The sequence below is a fragment of the Octopus bimaculoides genome, chromosome 1 (genome assembly GCF_046866305.1).
Source record: "Octopus bimaculoides isolate indiv1 chromosome 1, ASM4686630v1, whole genome shotgun sequence".
Classification (NCBI taxonomy): Eukaryota; Metazoa; Mollusca; class Cephalopoda; order Octopoda; family Octopodidae; genus Octopus; species Octopus bimaculoides.
The window spans coordinates 51,531,065-51,549,381 of record NC_142928.1 but is presented as its reverse complement, the minus strand read 5'-3'; the positions used below and the strand labels follow the sequence as shown (position 1 = coordinate 51,549,381).

Genomic DNA, 18,317 nt, shown 5'->3' with positions numbered 1-18,317 from the left:
ACTAATCGAGTTGGTTGATTTAATGGAAAACCTAAGTATGATGTGTATGTGATGTTGTGCTGTGACCTTGTCTACATTGTGGTATGTTGTAAATTTAAGCAATACATGTTAGACAACTCAAAGTGCCTGAGCAGGTGTACAAAAATTTTGCACCTCACGCAATACTTGTGTACACCGAAAATTGTATTCAATTCTTCCATTGACAAGAAAAAAGTGAGTTTCCAAATCACTCCAAATGTTGAAGAAGACTAATCAACCAACATTTGTAAAAGTATAAACAGCTATAACTCTGAAATTTCAACCGGCTCTACTGAAGCTAAAATATTGTACTACAGTTCTCCATCCGAAGTTTGGTATATCCTAGTTACTTTTAAGTACATGCAGTTTTGAAACGACACTGCTGCACAGCACGATCCTGGTCTATCGAAAAAGGCGTAAACTTCGTGCGAATACATCTTAGATGTAGTGACCTTAATTCATTTAGCCAATAGCTCGTCTCGCCCACTGATCCGCGAATACGTGCATTTATACAGGCCTTCTGTAACTGGGTCATGGTAGGGTGTAAAGTGTGGAAAAGCCATGACCTTGTTTTAAGTCTTGGTGAACCAAGTACTATTTCTCCTGATGATTCCGAAATGTACCAAAATAAACTTCGACTTTTGAGTTGTTGCTGTCTTGTAGTTACTGTTATTGGTGTTCTTGCTGCAATTATTGATTCTGTTCCTCGTGTTGTTGCTTTCTTGCCTACACAAGCGAGCCCACATAAAATAGCATCTGCAAAAATATTTCCTCCTCCCTTGCTAAAGACAGTAGAGATATTTTTTCATTTGCATAGTGGTAACAAAAATATTTACTTAAGAAAGAAATTTGGCCGACATACGAGTTAAAATGAGCATTTAAAAATAATTCCAAAATATTTGACACAAAGGTTTGGAATAGACATAAAATCCTATTTCATGGTCAAAAATCCAAACGACAAAAAATCCAAACGTCTCCTTTAGTTACTAGGTAAGACGTGAATACCAAAAAAAGATAAAACGACCGATGCCTATCCCATTCCATGTTCTACGAAACATTACTATTGTTGGAAGGTTCATTTCTCTTGGAGGTGTTGGATATTTTACCACGAAGTTAAAAAATAAATTCAGACAGGCGGAATATTTCATTGAATCAGAGTCTCTTCTACGCAACTATTCTCCGATTGAAATATATCTTGGTCAACCATTTGTAGTGAAAAGCATTGATCTTTGTGACACTCAGAATAATGTTGTTGGTGCCCTGGGTGCAAAGATGTAATTCCTGTCTGTTATCCTAAAGACAGACAATTTTTTATTGCTGAACTACTCATGAAAATACCGATGAAAGCTGGCTGGTTGACTGATATTGAAATAAAAAAAACAAAGCAATGATGAACATTTTACGAACGACCAATAAGAGTAGAAAATGAAGAGAAAAAGTTATGACAATAGAAAATTTTTAGTTATTTTAAACCAAATTTTAGAAAACTGAAATTGACAAAGATTGAAAATCTAAGGAGGCAGAATCCAATTCAATTTTCAAAATTAAAGAAAGAATATTGTTGATATATTGTTGACATTTTATTGAGATTGTCTTTCTTTTGGTTTTAAAAACTAAAAATTTGCTTTTTTTAACTGGAACAGAAAGATCAAAATAAATAAAACAAGTAAACAAACAACCAAACAAACAAAACAAAAGCAAGAAATAATATTTCCCGTTTAGACGTTTGAATTAACTAAACAAGTGACAGAGACCTTTGTCAATATACCATGCTTTAGAAGACCTGTGAAGCCAAGTGAGATATTAATCTTGGAGTAGTTGGCGTTAGGAAGGGCATCCAGCTGTAGAAACTTTACTAAATCAGACTGACACTTGGTGCAACTCCCCAGCTTACCAGTTTTCAGTCAAACTGTCCAACTCATGCCAACATGGAAAACGGACGTTAAATGGTGATGATGATGTTTCCTTGATCGCTTCCGGAAAACAAATAAGAGTGAAGTCGGTAAAAAATAAAACAAAAAGAAATAATAGCGAAATATTTCTAGTAAATGACTAACGTGGATTTTTCGTGTAATGTCATGGAAAAATAATAACTTGAACTATGTTAGTTAAACTTGAACATTCTCATTAAGTTTAAACATCCGTGTTAACACGAAATAATGGCATGCATGCTCTCCATTGGAAATTTATTTAGTTAACCTTGGAGTTTTCGTTAATTATATATATTTAAGATTATCTTCTACATTTATATGCATATCTAAAAGATATAGCTAATTCTCTTTGGAAATGAACGATATCTTGCAAGTAAAGATGAAATTATGAATAATATTATTAATAATTGTGAGACCTTAATTTCTTTACTACAAGTACCTAACAACTGGATGCATAGGTACATAAAACACTATTCGAAATCACTTAAGGAATTGAGATGAAATGTGATTTAGAAATAGTTGCGGAACGGCATCTTGAAAAAAAAAAATTAAAACAATGTTTGATAAAGATACTTATTCAAAAGAAAAGTGCCGAAAACAACAAGAACAGCAAAATCTGACTTACTGTTGCTTATGAATAACTGAATAGAACGCGCTATGATATATTCGAATGGAAATGCTGAGACGAGATTTTAAATATGAATTATAAGAATGCTATAAAGAGAGCTAAATACCTAAATAGAAGCCATAAGTATTTATATTAAAGGTGATTCAGCAATACGTTACACTTATATTGCTAACCGGTAGTTATGTGAAACGGAAAAGCAAGACAAGAACATGAAAAATAATAACTGCATATAGAATATAGTATTCAAAATTTGATACAGAAATATTACATTCCCCACGGGTATTCATAGAAGTGTTCTACAACTTGCAAAGTAGTATAAAATTATTTACTATAGTTCTCTGAAAGTTACAAGTAGAAAACAAATATATTTGAAATGATGGCAAAAAGCAAGGAATAAACCTGTTTTGTACCTACAATTACGCTGTGATTCGTAAGTTAGTTGCCCCTGGTGTTTAGCACGAAACTGTTGATATCATGTCATCAAGTGTCAGTGGTGGATAACAATTGCTACGAAACAAAGATAGACTAATGTTACGTGGGTTCCTTTATACGAACTGTATGTTTCGTGCGTTAATCTAGCCATAGTTACGCGTATCTTTCGATAGTGGTTATGCATAATAAATTCATTCTACCAACGACAGACAAGAAACACTCATTCTAAAAAGAATATTTCCTAACCTCAAATCGAAATGCTAATTTCGATTTATTAGTCTAATACCCGTATAACGAATGAAGGAGAATTAAATGTAATTAAAAAATTACTCTCGTTTCACGCTTCATATAAATTCCTAATCGGTGCATTTATGTCAGCCTGATGTTTAAGGTAAGTAGATGGCATTATTATAGCAAATAAGAGAATAAAACATCTATTAATCTATTCTCTAGTCCTTGAGAATCAGTAGAATGATTGGTCAATCAATGCTCTTCAGATTCTTACTACTACTACTACTACTACTACTACTACTACTACTGCTACTCCTACTGCTGCTGCTGCCGCTACCGCCGCCGCTGCCGCCGCTACCACTGCTACCGCCGCTGCTGCTGCTGCTGCTGCTACTACTACTACTACTACTACTACTACTACTACTACTACTACTACTACTAGTGCTGTTACTGCTGCTGCAGCTGCCGTGCCACTGTCGCTATCTTCACCGCTACTGTCGCTGTCGCATCTATTTACTAGCTCCAGGAACTCAGCTATAAAGGTGCAAAAACCGAGAGAGGATTATTAAAAAAACTTAAACAAAAATATGAAAGTTCAACAAAGATATCTCAACAAAGAAAATCGCCAGAAAAGAGGGAGGTCTCTAAGGCCTCCCTGTGGTACCATACCCTATAGACTAAATAAAGACAATCAGTCTGACCACCGGGACAGGTACCATCTCTTAGCGATCTTTCTCCTGATTCAAAAGTGCGCGCTTTTCAATTGGCCTATGTACGAAGCTCATCGACGTTTCAAAAACCTTTCAGAAAAGTCTCCTGTCAGCACACTCAATCTTGTTGACCACTCTTTGGCCATACAAAGGTAAGAATTTCCTAACCTTCGCAGTCAAAACAAGAGCTGGGACAGTTTTCACAACGGACTCTGATAATGATATGATCATAAGTGATAATAATCGTTCAACACAAAGACAGAAATGTTCGGGCAATATGGTATGTGTGCAGAAGTTTTTCAATCTCTGAGCACATCTCGGAACAGGTCGGCTGAGGCACTTTGGTGCCTTATATAGAATGCTTATATGGAATTTCCGCCGGCCACTCCAGTTTCATCTGCTAGGAAACAGGGCAAGGCGCGAGGATCAGATGGTAATAGATGAGAAAAGCAATGAAGACATTCTTCACCTCTTCCCGACCTTTCAGTGGTTGCTTTATTCGTGGCTCATTCCTGGTTTAAAATAGCGACCTTGTGCATCATTTTGACTAGTTCTTAACTACCTAATGATCTGGATGGAAGTAGATCACTTGCTTTTTTACCTATTCATCCGTCCAGCGCCACACATTATTTGTTGTCATGGACCTGCTTTTTCAGATGCTTACTTGAAAGACCACTGGTTTATAGTGGTCCACTTTCGTTCGTTGTCGATTAGTGAGGTGTCATTAGTGAGGTGCCTGCTTGGTGAATATCAGCATATGCTAACGCAGAACTTGTATATCAAAGTTCTAATAATCGCAATAATGATTCTTGTTTCAGTTTATATTGAGAGGATGAGAAGTAGTAGTTTGTCATACCAAGCACATTATACTCAATCAGGTGGTCATTTACTCTAACAATCGAGCAATATCGCTAAACACTACTATGGCTCATCCCCTGAAAACAGAACCGTAACGGGTTTCTGTGAGGACAACCACCATATATTGGTGGTCGGTCCTATCGCAGGCTTTTGAACAATTTAAGTTAATCAAGTTCCACCGATGACTATTTCTTTACCTATCCTCTCTGAGATGTATCGCATGAAAAGGAGGTAGTCATAGATAGTTCACTTCGAGATGGCACATGTTAGCGCACATGAGCTATGGGTCGGAAATTTTCAACGTTATCCATCTTATTCGGGTCATTTCGAAGCAGTGTCACCATTCGTCAGCTGACAACAATAGGAATGTTCATGATGTGCTGCCAGTTGATGTAGACATCTGCAAATTGTTCATTGGATAAGTCTGGTATGTAAGCGTTAATTACGTAGGAAAGGGCATCCAAAGAAGCGATTAATTCATTCCCAGTTAACAATTGTTTTCTATATTTCATTGAAAATTATCAGCCTTTCGCAACATTCCAGCTATGCTGCCGAGAAATGATGCTATCAAGGCAGGCACTAAAATCTATCCTGCAATCCTGTCTGCCACTCGCCCCGCGCAGGCAAACAACTGCCGCTGGAAAGAGGTAAGATCTGGTCAGAATCGAGTAGAACACGCTCATCGTCGTTTGCCAATGACCGAACTTGACTTTGTTGCCGTTTTACCCTCCACTAACATGACTCCGAGCATATCGATCATGATGCTTTTTTTAAACACGCCTTATATATTTCTTTAAGTAGGGCTCCTCTCTAGTTACTAGTCGTTGCTATGTATTGTCCGTTCTAATCCGATCTCTCTTTTCAGGACGAACCACCATCTAACTAATTCGTTAATTTATACTCTATCTGCTTGGCGCTTTAGTGTTACAGACTATTTTAAAACGTTTGTAATACCTTTCCGTTTATAAATAGAAAATCGCAAATATTTATCTTATATACATAAGCTGCAAATCATTGTGTTGTATGTCAACTATCAAGGAGTCAATAAGAATGGATAGTGTAAAATTGTTTGCTTCAAATGTGAGTTCCATGAAATTGGTTGAGTAAGATATTTTGAATTTGAGTCTGATGCCTAAAATTCAGAAGAGAAATATCAGAGTATATTATACTCAGAACTTCCTTCAGATGCATGGTCATGCCATCGACCTTTTTCGATTTTCTTGCTCCCATTAATATGTACAACAAGCTATTAAAGGCAGGAAATGCCGAAATGGATAACAATGAAACGCTTATCGAAAATCTGCACAAATTGCGGGATCAATTGGAAGCTACTGACAGAATGAAAGAATGCCGCTAATAATTTGCAATTTGAAATTAATAAAAGCATATGGGATAACTCTAAAGAAATCATTTCATGAGAACCATTCAAGTGATGAATGCCAGGCCAAAGAACCTGACATATATGCCGCAAAGTCGTTATTTCAGACATTTGCTTTTTATGTTATTGTCGAATCTGCCAATGGTGCTCTACCAAGAAAATTTGCGAAGAAAATTCCTGTTATGTTTCATTCCTCTGTAATTATGGGAAAATCGTTTGATCACAGACTGCATGCTATTTTCTGAAATTTACACTACTGGTGTAAAGGTAAAAGGAACATTAAAATTGATTAAGAAAACTATGACGGTTTCGGATAAAACTTGAGAGACGAGTACTGGTTAGAAAAGGTTGTTCCATAAATATAAGCATCTCTCTGGATTTTGGAAGCTATGCCTGCAAAGTTTCATTCAGTAAGCTTAACATCTAATTCTCTCTCTCTCTCTCTCTCTCTCTCTCTCTCTCTCTCTCTCTCTCTCTCTCTCTCCCCCTCTTTCTTTGACTCTGAGAAAAAAACAAACGAACAAAATATGTGTCACAAAGCCATCTTCTAGACTTTAACTCAGTTTCAAACCGACGAGGGATAGAAATATTGATTTCAAATTTTGGCATGGCGGCCAGCAAATTTGGAGGAGAAGATAAATCGATTATATCGACCACAGTACTCCCAGTACTCAACTGATACTTATTTTATCGACTCCGTAAATATGACAGGCATAGTTGACCTCGGTGCAATTTGAACTCAAAACGTAAAGATGCACGAAATACTGCTAAGTATTTTGTCTGCAGTGTTAAGCATTCTGCCAGCTTACCGCCTTAGACCAGTAGAAAAATTAACTTCAGATAAATCATATATTTGCAAAAGTGAAAAAATCCAATTAGTATATTTATGAACATTTTAATAAATGTGTAATTAAAGATATGCAGCCCATGGATTTAAATGTTGGTGTTGAAGTGTGTGAAAAATTTTCCTTCGATGACCTTATATCTACATCACATTTCTCAGAATTAATGAATCTACATTTAGGTGATCTCCAGTATGACGCAGTTGGTGTTTAGGTAAAATATATACGTTCCTCTTGGGTGATATGTTTTGTTGCCTACCTTATGTGTAAAATTTGCGTAGGAACTCGAAATAGTGCGTAAAATGTTGCTAATTTCGCCTTATATATAATTTCATGGTTATGTTCGTGAATGCGAATATGATTTTGAAATATTTAAATTTTTTGTTTTTTCAAGAGGTTAACTTTTGAAGGCACCCGTAATTGTTTTTCTTTTCTCAACGTATATCCCTTTTATGAAATTAAGAATTTAAGGAAGCATTTGCAATTTAACTTTTTGGTTATATTCTTTGTTTTGTAGAAGAACACTGTTTTGCTTTCATTTTAATACGCATTTACATTCTTTTTATTTTTCAGGTAAGGAGGGCGGCAATAATTATGATTTGTGAAAGGGCTCTCAAAAGTGGTGGAGATGAGAGAGAGGAGAAAAGAGAGAGAGAGAGAGAGGGAAGAGAGAGAGAGAGAGAGAGAGAGAGAGAAGAGAGAGAGAGAGAGAGAGAGAGAGAGAGAGAGAGAGGAGAAGAGAGAGAGAGAGCGAGCTGAAGAAAGAGGAAGGTATCCTAAAACCGGAAATCTGCCTGAATACTTATAAGAGAGCAGAATCCAGTAATGACATGCAAGGTATCACGTGATGCTGTTAAATCGGATGTTGCCTTATGTCCACCATTCCTGTAGGCTATGGCGGGAATCACTCAGAATGCAAGTAACCGTAAAAGATACTGGAAGGCATCGTGTTTACAGTTCTGCCAATCTACCACTTTGTACGAATACTTCTTTATCGACCTCGAAAGGATAAAAGGCAAAGTTGACGTCGTCTGGAATTGAATTCAGTGCTCAGTGAGTTGAAACAAATACTATAAAGCATTTCGTTCGACCCTCCAATGACCCTTTCATTCCCCATCTTAATCGGGGTGGGTTCATTTTCAGTACCCTTACTCAAGTACAATTGGAATAGTTTTCTAGTAATTTGTTGTTTATCATTCGTCTTAAAGCAAAATTATAAATGCACATAAACAATCGCACCTTTATCGTCATTAGTGTACTTAAGCTTTACGTATATCATAATTCAATAAAATATTATTAGCGTATTTTGTTCTCATAGTGTATATATATACACACATACGACACATACGCATGCATACATATGTAGACGAGACTGTGTGGTTAGAAGTTTGCTTCTCAGCCAAATGGTTCCAGGTTCAATTTCATTGCCTGGAACCGAGGGGAAGTGTCTTCTATTATTGCCCCGTGTCGACCTAACCTTATAATTCGATTTGATAGATGAAAGCTGAGAGAAACCATTGTATATCTGTATGTGTCTTTATATCTGTATTTGCCCCCATCAATGCATGATGACTGTCGTTCGTATGTGTTTAAGATAGTATATTAAAAGAAACCGATAGAATAGGTACCAGGCTGAAGAAAAGGTAAGTACTGTGGTCTATCTGTTCGGCTAAAATTCCTCAAAGTGGTGTTCCAGCTTGGCCGCAGTCGAGGTACTGAAAAAAGCAAAAAGTTATAAAGATACGCACACACACACATCATACATATATATATATATATAAATGTGTGTGTGTGTGTGTGTGTGTGTGTATGTGTGTGTGTGTGTGTGTGTGTGTGTGTGTGTGTAGGGGATAATTCACAAAAAAAACAAAAGACGTATACGGGTGATGTAGACAACAAACAGATCTATTAGTTTAACGCTGGCGAAGTGAAAAAGTCTTTAACGTTTCCAGCCTACGCTTTTCCACAGGGGGGAACAGAAAGAAACAAGGAGTGAAGAGAAGAAGTAGGCGTCGGAGCAAGAGAGGAGAGGTGAGGTGGGTGGGTGGAGGTATATGTGAGAGGAAGATAGGAGAGGGTTATATGAAGAGGGTAGGTGAGTTGAGCCTATGTGGCGCAAAGGAGCGAAGAGAGAAGACTAATCCCATATATATATATAATTTAAAGAAAAACGACTATTAAACAATTCAATAATGAAGAATATACTTCATACCCTCTAGAAAATAAATATATCATAAACACGTTTTTCTAAAAATCAATAAAGTACATAAAAGAATAACTAGTAAATGATATAAAAATGACTGCGCACGTTTCGTGGATATATTTTCAAATAGATAACTAATAAAACCATTTCGATTAATATTTCGATTAATAATCAAATCGATCTACAATTAAATCTATTCAAAAATATAGTCACTCGTCAGGACTAAAATAAAATAATAATAATGATACTACTACTACTACTACTACTACTACTACTACTACTACTACTACTACTACTACTACTACTATTAATAATAATAATAATAATAATAATAATAATAATAATAATAATAATAAGTAACAAGAAGAAAACAAAAATACTGTACAAATACAGCATTACAGAAAAAGACTTACCTGAGGCAAAAGAAAAACTAAAGCAAGACATCCTTGCCAAAGCACAGAGGATCCGCCGGTATGAGAAACGCCAACGTTTCTTTGAACAAAACGAACAGTTCAAATCCAACCTCAAAAAACTCTACCAAGAACTGGGTAAAAATAAAATAGACATTACTTCAGCACCAACAGCAGAAGAACTAGAGAAATTCTGGAAACAAATATGGTCGGTGAAGCAACAACCCCAAAAAAAGACCATTAAAACAACGAACTTAGCACCTGAGCAACTCTGGGCCCCTATAACAACTGAAGAGGTCACCCAGACACTGCAAAGACTAAGCAACTGGAAGGCACCTGGACACGACAAGATCCCCAATTTCTGGTTAAAACACCTGCCAGCAATGCATAAAAAGCTGGCAGAAAACTTTAACAACATATTAGCAGATCCAGAGACAATGCCTGAATGGCTCACAAAAGGGAAAACCATCTTAATCCCCAAATCCACGGAAACGGAGAAACCACAAAACTATAGACCTATAACCTGTCTCCCCACGATCTACAAAGCCTTTACTGCAATAATATCGCAGAGATTGAGTAAACACCTGGAAAATAACAACCTGTTTCCAGAAGAGCAGAAGGGATGCTGCAAGGGCTCATACGGCTGTAAAGATCAATTATTGATCAATAAAGCCATAACTGAAGACAGCCGCAGAAAGAAGAAAGGCCTCAGTATGGCCTGGGTGGACTACCAAAAGGCTTTCGACAGTGTTCCCCACACGTGGATTCTGGAAACACTAGCCATAAACAAGGTGGCACCAATTATCATAAAATACATAGAGCAATCAATGAACAAATGGCAGACAGTGCTACAACTCCAAACAAAAGAGGGACTTGTGAAAATGAAAGCCATCCCCATTAGAAGAGGAATATTCCAGGGAGACACGCTCTCTCCACTCCTGTTCTGCCTGGCACTCACACCTTTAACAGAATTGCTAAATAGAACTGGATGCGGTTACAAATGCTATGAAAAAACAGTCAGCCACTTTCTATATATGGATGACCTAAAATTATATGCAAAAAACAACAAAGAGCTAGAAACACTACTACAGACAGTACACGGCTTTACCAAGGAAATAGAAATGAAATTCGGATTAGAAAAATGTGCCAAAGCAACCCTGAAAAGAGGAAAATTAGTTAAAAGTAGCAATATAACACTAGATAAAGCCAATGAAATAAGAGAACTAGACGAAAGCCAACCATATAAGTATTTAGGAGTCCATGAACTAGATAGGGTACAACATACACAAATGAAAGAAAAAATAAAGAAAGAGTACTATAGACGAGTTAGATCAATACTAAAAACAGAGCTCAATGCTAAAAACAAGATAATGGGTATCAACACTTTAGCTGTCCCAGTTATAAGCTACAGCTACAACATCCTTAACTGGACACTAAACGAACTATGTAAAATAGACAGGAAAACAAGAAAAATAATGACACCACCCAAAATCTGACATAGAAAGGCTATATATACAACGCACAGAAGGTGGCAGGGGTCTTATACAGCTAGAAAACTATTATAAAATAACCACCATAGGACTGCAAAAATACCTACTCCAGAAGCAAGGGAAACTAATACAAATAGCCACAAAACACGAGCAAAACAAAAAACTGTTTTCAGTATTTAAGGAAGCTGACAAATACAAACAAGAAATCAATCTGCCTAACAAATACGAAGAAGAAGAAGAAGAAGAAGAAGAAGAAGAAGAAGAAGAAGAAGAAGAAGAAGAAGAAGAAGAAGAAGAAGAAGAAGAAGAAGAAGAAGAAGAAGAAGAAGAAGAAGAAGAAGAAGAAGAAGAAGAAACAACAAAAGCTATAAAACAAATGAAATCCAAACTAAAACTAGAACAGCAACGGACCATGATAAAACGATGGCAAGAAAAACCCCTAGATGGTAAATACTGGGCTAAACTAAATGCGAAAGAAATAGAGAACAATCCCAGCAATGGCTGAGAAGCTCAGGACTCAAAGCAGAGACTGAAGGATTTTTAATTGCTGCACAAGAACAGAGCCTCCCCACCAGAAATTACCAAAAACACATAATGAAAAGAAATATAACAAGTAACTGTAGAATATGTGGAGATGGACAAGAAACAATAAATCATATTATCTCTGGCTGCCCAGTCCTGGCTAAGAAGGAATATATTCACAGACACGACAGAGCTGGGACCTATATACAATGGAAGCTATGCCAACACTATGGAATAACAACAAAAAAAAGATGGTATAAACACACGCCAGAAAAGGTCACAGAAAACGAGAAAGCAACCATACTCTGGGATATGCCAATACACACAGATAGAGAAATTAAGGCAAATAGACCAGATATAGTTGTCAAAGATCATGAAGAAAAAAAATGCTTTCTAATTGATGTATCAATACCAGCAGATGACAACGTTTCTCTAAAAGAAATGGAAAAACTTTCAAAATACAAAGACCTGGAAATAGAGATAACTCGAATGTGGAATCTAAAAACAGAAACAATTCCTATCATAGTAGGTGCCTTAGGTATAATAAAAAAATATTCAGACAAATACATAACAAAAATACCAGGACTTACACATATATATAACATATAGAAAATTGCACTACTGGGTACTGCACACATTCTACGCAAAACACTTTCAATACAGTAAACATAAGAGCACCACAGCAAATCACAGCACATACTCAAGGCGCACAGAGCTGCGCTCGTTAGTGAAGTGAAAGCACGTTATAAAAATAAAACTACTGAACAATAATAATAATAATAATATAATCAATGTATGTATTGTAACCTATAATAAATATCAAATAAATATATAAAAAAAATACTTGTTTTGACTATAAATAAACAATCGAAAAACATTTAACAATATTTCTTAAAATAAGATCATAACTTATCTTCCACACCGAAAGTATAGTTGTCATTTAAACTGACAGAGGGTACTAGAAATAAGTCTATCCATACATATATATCATAAATATTAAAATTGTTCATCGTTTTTCAGTCCACTGGGAAAGAGATGAATTAAGGTACTATATATATATTAAGGTACTATATATATATAGGTTTCATATATTATGCAATAATTTGATACTATGTGGAGTAATATTTCCGTTAACATTTCCTGACACTTAATATAAAGTTTTAACACTTATGGTATGCAAATTATTAAGTCAAATTTTCTGGAGTTACTGAAATTGTTGAATATAGAAACTGATTGGATGCTTAACTCGCTGTTTCTGCTCAAATTAATATACGAGCAATAGGTACGAATCCAATGAAATTCGAAAATTGATTAAGATTATTCACAAGTTCTTTTTTTAATCCATAGTCACAAATACATGTATACTATACATAGGTTTAGATACACACACACACAAATGCACACACATATATGTGTTTACTTGATAAACTACTTAGTAATACCCAGAGTTTTGTCACAAAATCAGTAATATAGTATATGAACTGCTGACGCAGAAACATGCTCAAGACTAAAATGGAAAAAAAGAGGGGAGAAAATCTCAACCACAAGTATCTATCTATCTATCTATCTATCTATCTATCTATCTATCTATCTATCTATCCATCCATCCATCCATCCATCCATCTATCTATCTATCTATCCATCTCTCTCTCTCTCTCTCTCTCTCTCTCTGTATATATATATATATATATATATATATATATATATATATAAAGATACATACATGCTTAAACGTATATAAATATATAATATATAATATATACATGATAACTAATTATAGATGTGTGGATATATAAAGAAATAAGTGTGTGTGTGTGTGCGTGTGTGTGTGTGTGTGTGTGTGTGTGTAGGAATCTTAATTTGGGGTTTGGAAATATAGGTGCTTTATGTTGATTGAATTGTTTGTTGTTATTTTTGCGTTCTGGTCAATGTGCCACTATTATTGTACCTAAGCGCTGGGTTTTGCTAAATAGTTTGTCAAGTAAACACATCCATTAATTGATCAGTTCATTTGGTTATACTGCCCTACCAGCCATGAAGATTCCGGAGAAAAGCCCCTGAATGACGAGGAGTGTTGGTTCCGTTTGTCATGCAATTTGTGGCCAATCTCAATCAAAAGGGTGTGGTTTGCCATTGAATAAATGTGAATATGCGTAATTATCAAAATATCTGTCTATATAGGAATAAAATTAAGTAAATGTAAAGAGTGTCAATACAAGAAAAAGTAAAATATGTTGCTCAAAATGAGTCATCGCATTTCCGCAGTTCATTAAATGAATCAAAGTCAGTATCGTGCAAGTGGTATAAAAAGATCAGACATCGAAAATCAGCAATATTAAAGAGAACATAAATCGTCAGAGAACAAGGTCTTGTGATGTTAGTCAAACTGAGTCAACATTACGAATCTGCTTTAGCAACGCTCGGGAAAAGAATACTTCAATTAATATTTCACTGATGTATCAAGATTTTATCAAAGAAATAATTTCATAGTAACTCTTAAAAAGAAGTGAGAATATTATCTACAAATGCATTCATGGCAAGGAAAATACGCAAAGTTTTTGATCGGACGATGCCTTAATTAACACAAAATGGACCAAATTTATTGTTCAAAATTCTTCTGAGAATATTTGCAACCAAGAGAGTTAAAGTGTAGTTTTTCTTTTGTTAGGTGTGTTAATATGAGGAGACGAAATAGGGCTCCTCGAGAGATTAGAAAATAAAAATTCTCGTCTTACACATACGAAATTTTTATTGTTCACTACTGTTAAAAGTTCTTGAAATTTGGAATCTAAGAAAATTATTGTTGTGACAAAGCCATATTACAAGTTTGATAAAGCTCATTATTGATGAAGAATTTAACTTTTACTTGTTCCAATCATTGGATTGCGGCCATGCTGGAACATCACCTTCAAAAAATTTAGTCCAAAGAATCGACCACAGTTCTTATATTTTTTAAAGCCTGGCTTTTATTCTATCTGTCGTATTCGCCGAACCGCTAGGTTACGGGTTGTGAACAGACCAATACCGTTTCTCAGGAGGTGGTGGGTGACAAAAACACAATGCCATACACACACGCGCACAAAAACATGTACACGCACGTACATATATACTACACGCTTCATTCAGTTTATTTCTACCAAACGCACTTACAAGGCCGCTGATGAAGGAGATTTTTCTATGTGGCCTGCTTGTTTGTTGTACCTTGTTTATCATTTTGTCTATGTTCTTTTGCCACGTCATGTACCCAGTTATGTACATGTGGATGAAGGTATGTACATACATGTACATATATATGCATATACTCATATATTGTTTATATATGAGTATATGTTTAATAATAATAATAATAATAATAATAATAATAATAATAATAATAATAATGTCTTTGTAGAATTTGAGGTAAAAGACCCAGATAGAAAGAGACATTCAAAAGCTTTGCTAACAAGTTCTTCTATGTGAGAAACTCTATAACATATTTCCCTGGAGCGTGCAACATCGACAAGCTGAATCTGAAAAATAATATACTCTATTAAATGCAAACATTATAAATCAGTATTAGTTAATTTGTTTTTACAATATAAATTGGATTTTATATGTTCTAATAAATAAGTTACAATTTCGAATCAATGATTGTTATCATAATCTTTTTTAAAAAAACGATATTTGTTTATAATGAATATAAAATAGTTGTAACTTTGAAAATATTTCGGAATAAACGAGGTATTCATATTCACAATCTCGGTAAATGCGGTGTATTGACAATGCCTGTTGATATAGTGTTACACATATGAAATATTTTATTTATATTACATATTACAATTTTAATGAAAATAACAGAGAATTTTGCCCTTCCCTTCTGTGTAGATCTCCTAACACCCACCTCTATACTTATTATATCATAAGAAAAGAAAACAAACAATCTTGGGAGATTTATGTTTTCGTCATTACAAATTCAGAATTGGCAATTTAATTTTTAGTCAGAAATTGATTAGGGTTAGGAAACTTAATGCGCTGTTTTTTTTTTTTTTTTTTTCTTTAATATGTGTGCGTCTACAATATGAAACGTTTATATCTGTTTGCATTTAAGATACATAAATATATCTTGTTTTCATTCATAATAGCATTTTCTTCTTTAATAAAATGTAGCAGTAGCGTTTTAAATTTTAAGAAATGAGACAAAAAAACTGATGCTTTCGATAACGAATATACATTACATTGAACAACGTAGAAACAAATACGGTAATTATAATATTGTCACATTCTGTAAAACACTGAATTCAGCTTCTTTGTTACTGTTGTTTTAAAAATTACTTTTATATAGTTTAGAAAAAAAAAATTCAAATGCCGTTATTCTGATATTGAGAATATAAACAGTCCGAAAAGAGTTTTTAAAAAAAAATTTATAAGGCATGATGAGAAAAAAAAATCATGAGTTGAGTGGAATATAATTCCCAAGCATTGAAAGTGGAGCTAGTTTTTCTGAATTTTTCATATTATAAAAGAGCATTCTATTAAAGCCAATATAATCTTTATTATAATTTTATCGAATACTACAAAAATAAATAAGAATATAGAAAATTGAACACAAAATCATACATATTTTCCATACAGAAATTATGGCACCCACCACTTAGGTATCCCAACATATCTCCATATAATTACAGCAATCACTACACTCACCAAATTATGATTACTCCCTGTTTGAAATAAAAAAAAAAAACATCAATAACAGAAAAACTGAGTTCAAGCTGTCAGTGTCACTATCTAATCGCCTCCTTCCCAAGGATTATGGGTTGATAGCTAAATTTCGTAGTTACAATCAACTTTTTCCTGGGATCGAACAATCCTTCAGATTACTCTTAACGCTTGTATGTATAACGTAATACAACGTTATATATATAAAAAAAAAACATTAACATATATTTATATGCATACAAACATACAAACAAACATACATACATATATATATATTTACACATGTGCAAACATACACACACACACGCACACACACACGCACGCGCACACGCACACATACACACACACACACATATAGCGTGCAATGGGTACATTGTCGCCATCTTACAAATTTTTAATTTCGTGCATGTGCATTTGTTTTTGATTTTATCGACTACATGGTATAGCAGGGTCAGTTGGACACCGTCTGTGAGAAATACAGCACTATGACGCAATGTGCTCTGCCAGAAATTTGGAAACGACATGCTCTGTATGGAAATCGCGCTGGAAGTTTCAATACGAAAATTTCAGAGTGTATGGGTGTCAATCTGAGGACAGTTCTATCTGAGGACATGTACCGATAGCGATAAAAATCAAACATCCAGTCAACATCATGGTGTTTGGAATGATCACTAGTGATGGCGACGTTATGTCGCTATTCATCTTCCCACACGGCCTCAAACTCAACACAGAAACCTACAACAAATGCCTGGGAGAGGTAGTGCTGCCCTGGATCAAGTGCTGCCCTGGATCTAGCAACAAGACTCTGCACCATACCACACAAGGAGGAGTACTCAATCATAACTGTCAAACAATTTCTACGACCATATCACTCCTAACATCTGGCCACCTAACTCCCCAGACTGCAACCCTATGATTATTAAGTGTGAGGCGCAGTTGAGCGAAAGACCAAAAAAACTCGTTGTAACACCAAAGATGAACTGAAGGCAAGGATTATAGCAGCATTCACCAACTTAAACAAGGGGATCGTTGAGAATAGTTGCAAAAAATTCTGAAGTGGTGTGGAGCCCGTGGTTGAAGTCAATAGCGATTTTATTGAATGCATTCACTAGTTAGTATTTCAAGATATTTTTTTGCAATCTTGGTAAATATATCTGTTAAAATGAGATGTTAATGTCATTTTCATTTTTGCGCAATTTAGACGAGTTTATTCACTCCGCCTATACATACATACATACATACATACATACATACGTACATACGTACATATATACACGAGGGGGTGCAGAAAATTTCTTGGGTTTAGGGGTATCACGAAATTCCTGGTTTGGGCCCGACCTTCCGAGTTCTTTTACAGTGCTTTGAAAAAGCCGAAGGACCGCTGAAGTAAGTCTGTGAATTTCAAAGGGGAATATGTTGAATAAAATCACAATTAAGTGATCCTCATTCATTTTCTTTTACCCTAAGCCAAGAACGTTTTCAGCACTCGCTCAGTCTGCGCAAGTAGATTCTTCTTCTTCTTCTTCTTCTTCTTCTTCTTCTTCTTCTTCTTCTTCTTCTTCTTCTTCTTCTTCTTCTTCTTCTTCTTCTTCTTCTTCTTCTTCTTCTTCTTCTTCTTCTTCTTCTTCTCCAAGAATTGACAACGACCTCGAACCCACAAGAGTTCATTTCTCTCAACATGTGGATACGTTGCACCCCTACTACTTCTGCTCCTAATCCCAGATGCACATATTGTTACCTACCAAGTGAAATGCTCAAAACGCTATATTATTATTATTATTATTATTATTATTATTATTATTATTATTATTGTTGTTGTTGTCGTTGTTGTTGTTGTTGTTGTTATTCTTCTTCTTATTATTATTATTGTTGCCATTGCACAGCTTCTAACGTTGGTGACGTACTACGGTGTCAGATGCTCAATATCATTGAACTAAGGTATCACCTCTTATTTTTCGAGTACCTTCCA

General features: G+C 35.1%; 1 pseudogene; it reads left to right on the top strand.

Moving 5' to 3' along the window:
* Positions 1–1,044: 1,044 nt before the first annotated feature.
* LOC149137542 (uncharacterized) lies at positions 1,045–1,463 on the top strand (annotated as a pseudogene).
* The last annotated feature ends 16,854 nt before the right edge of the window (positions 1,464–18,317 follow it).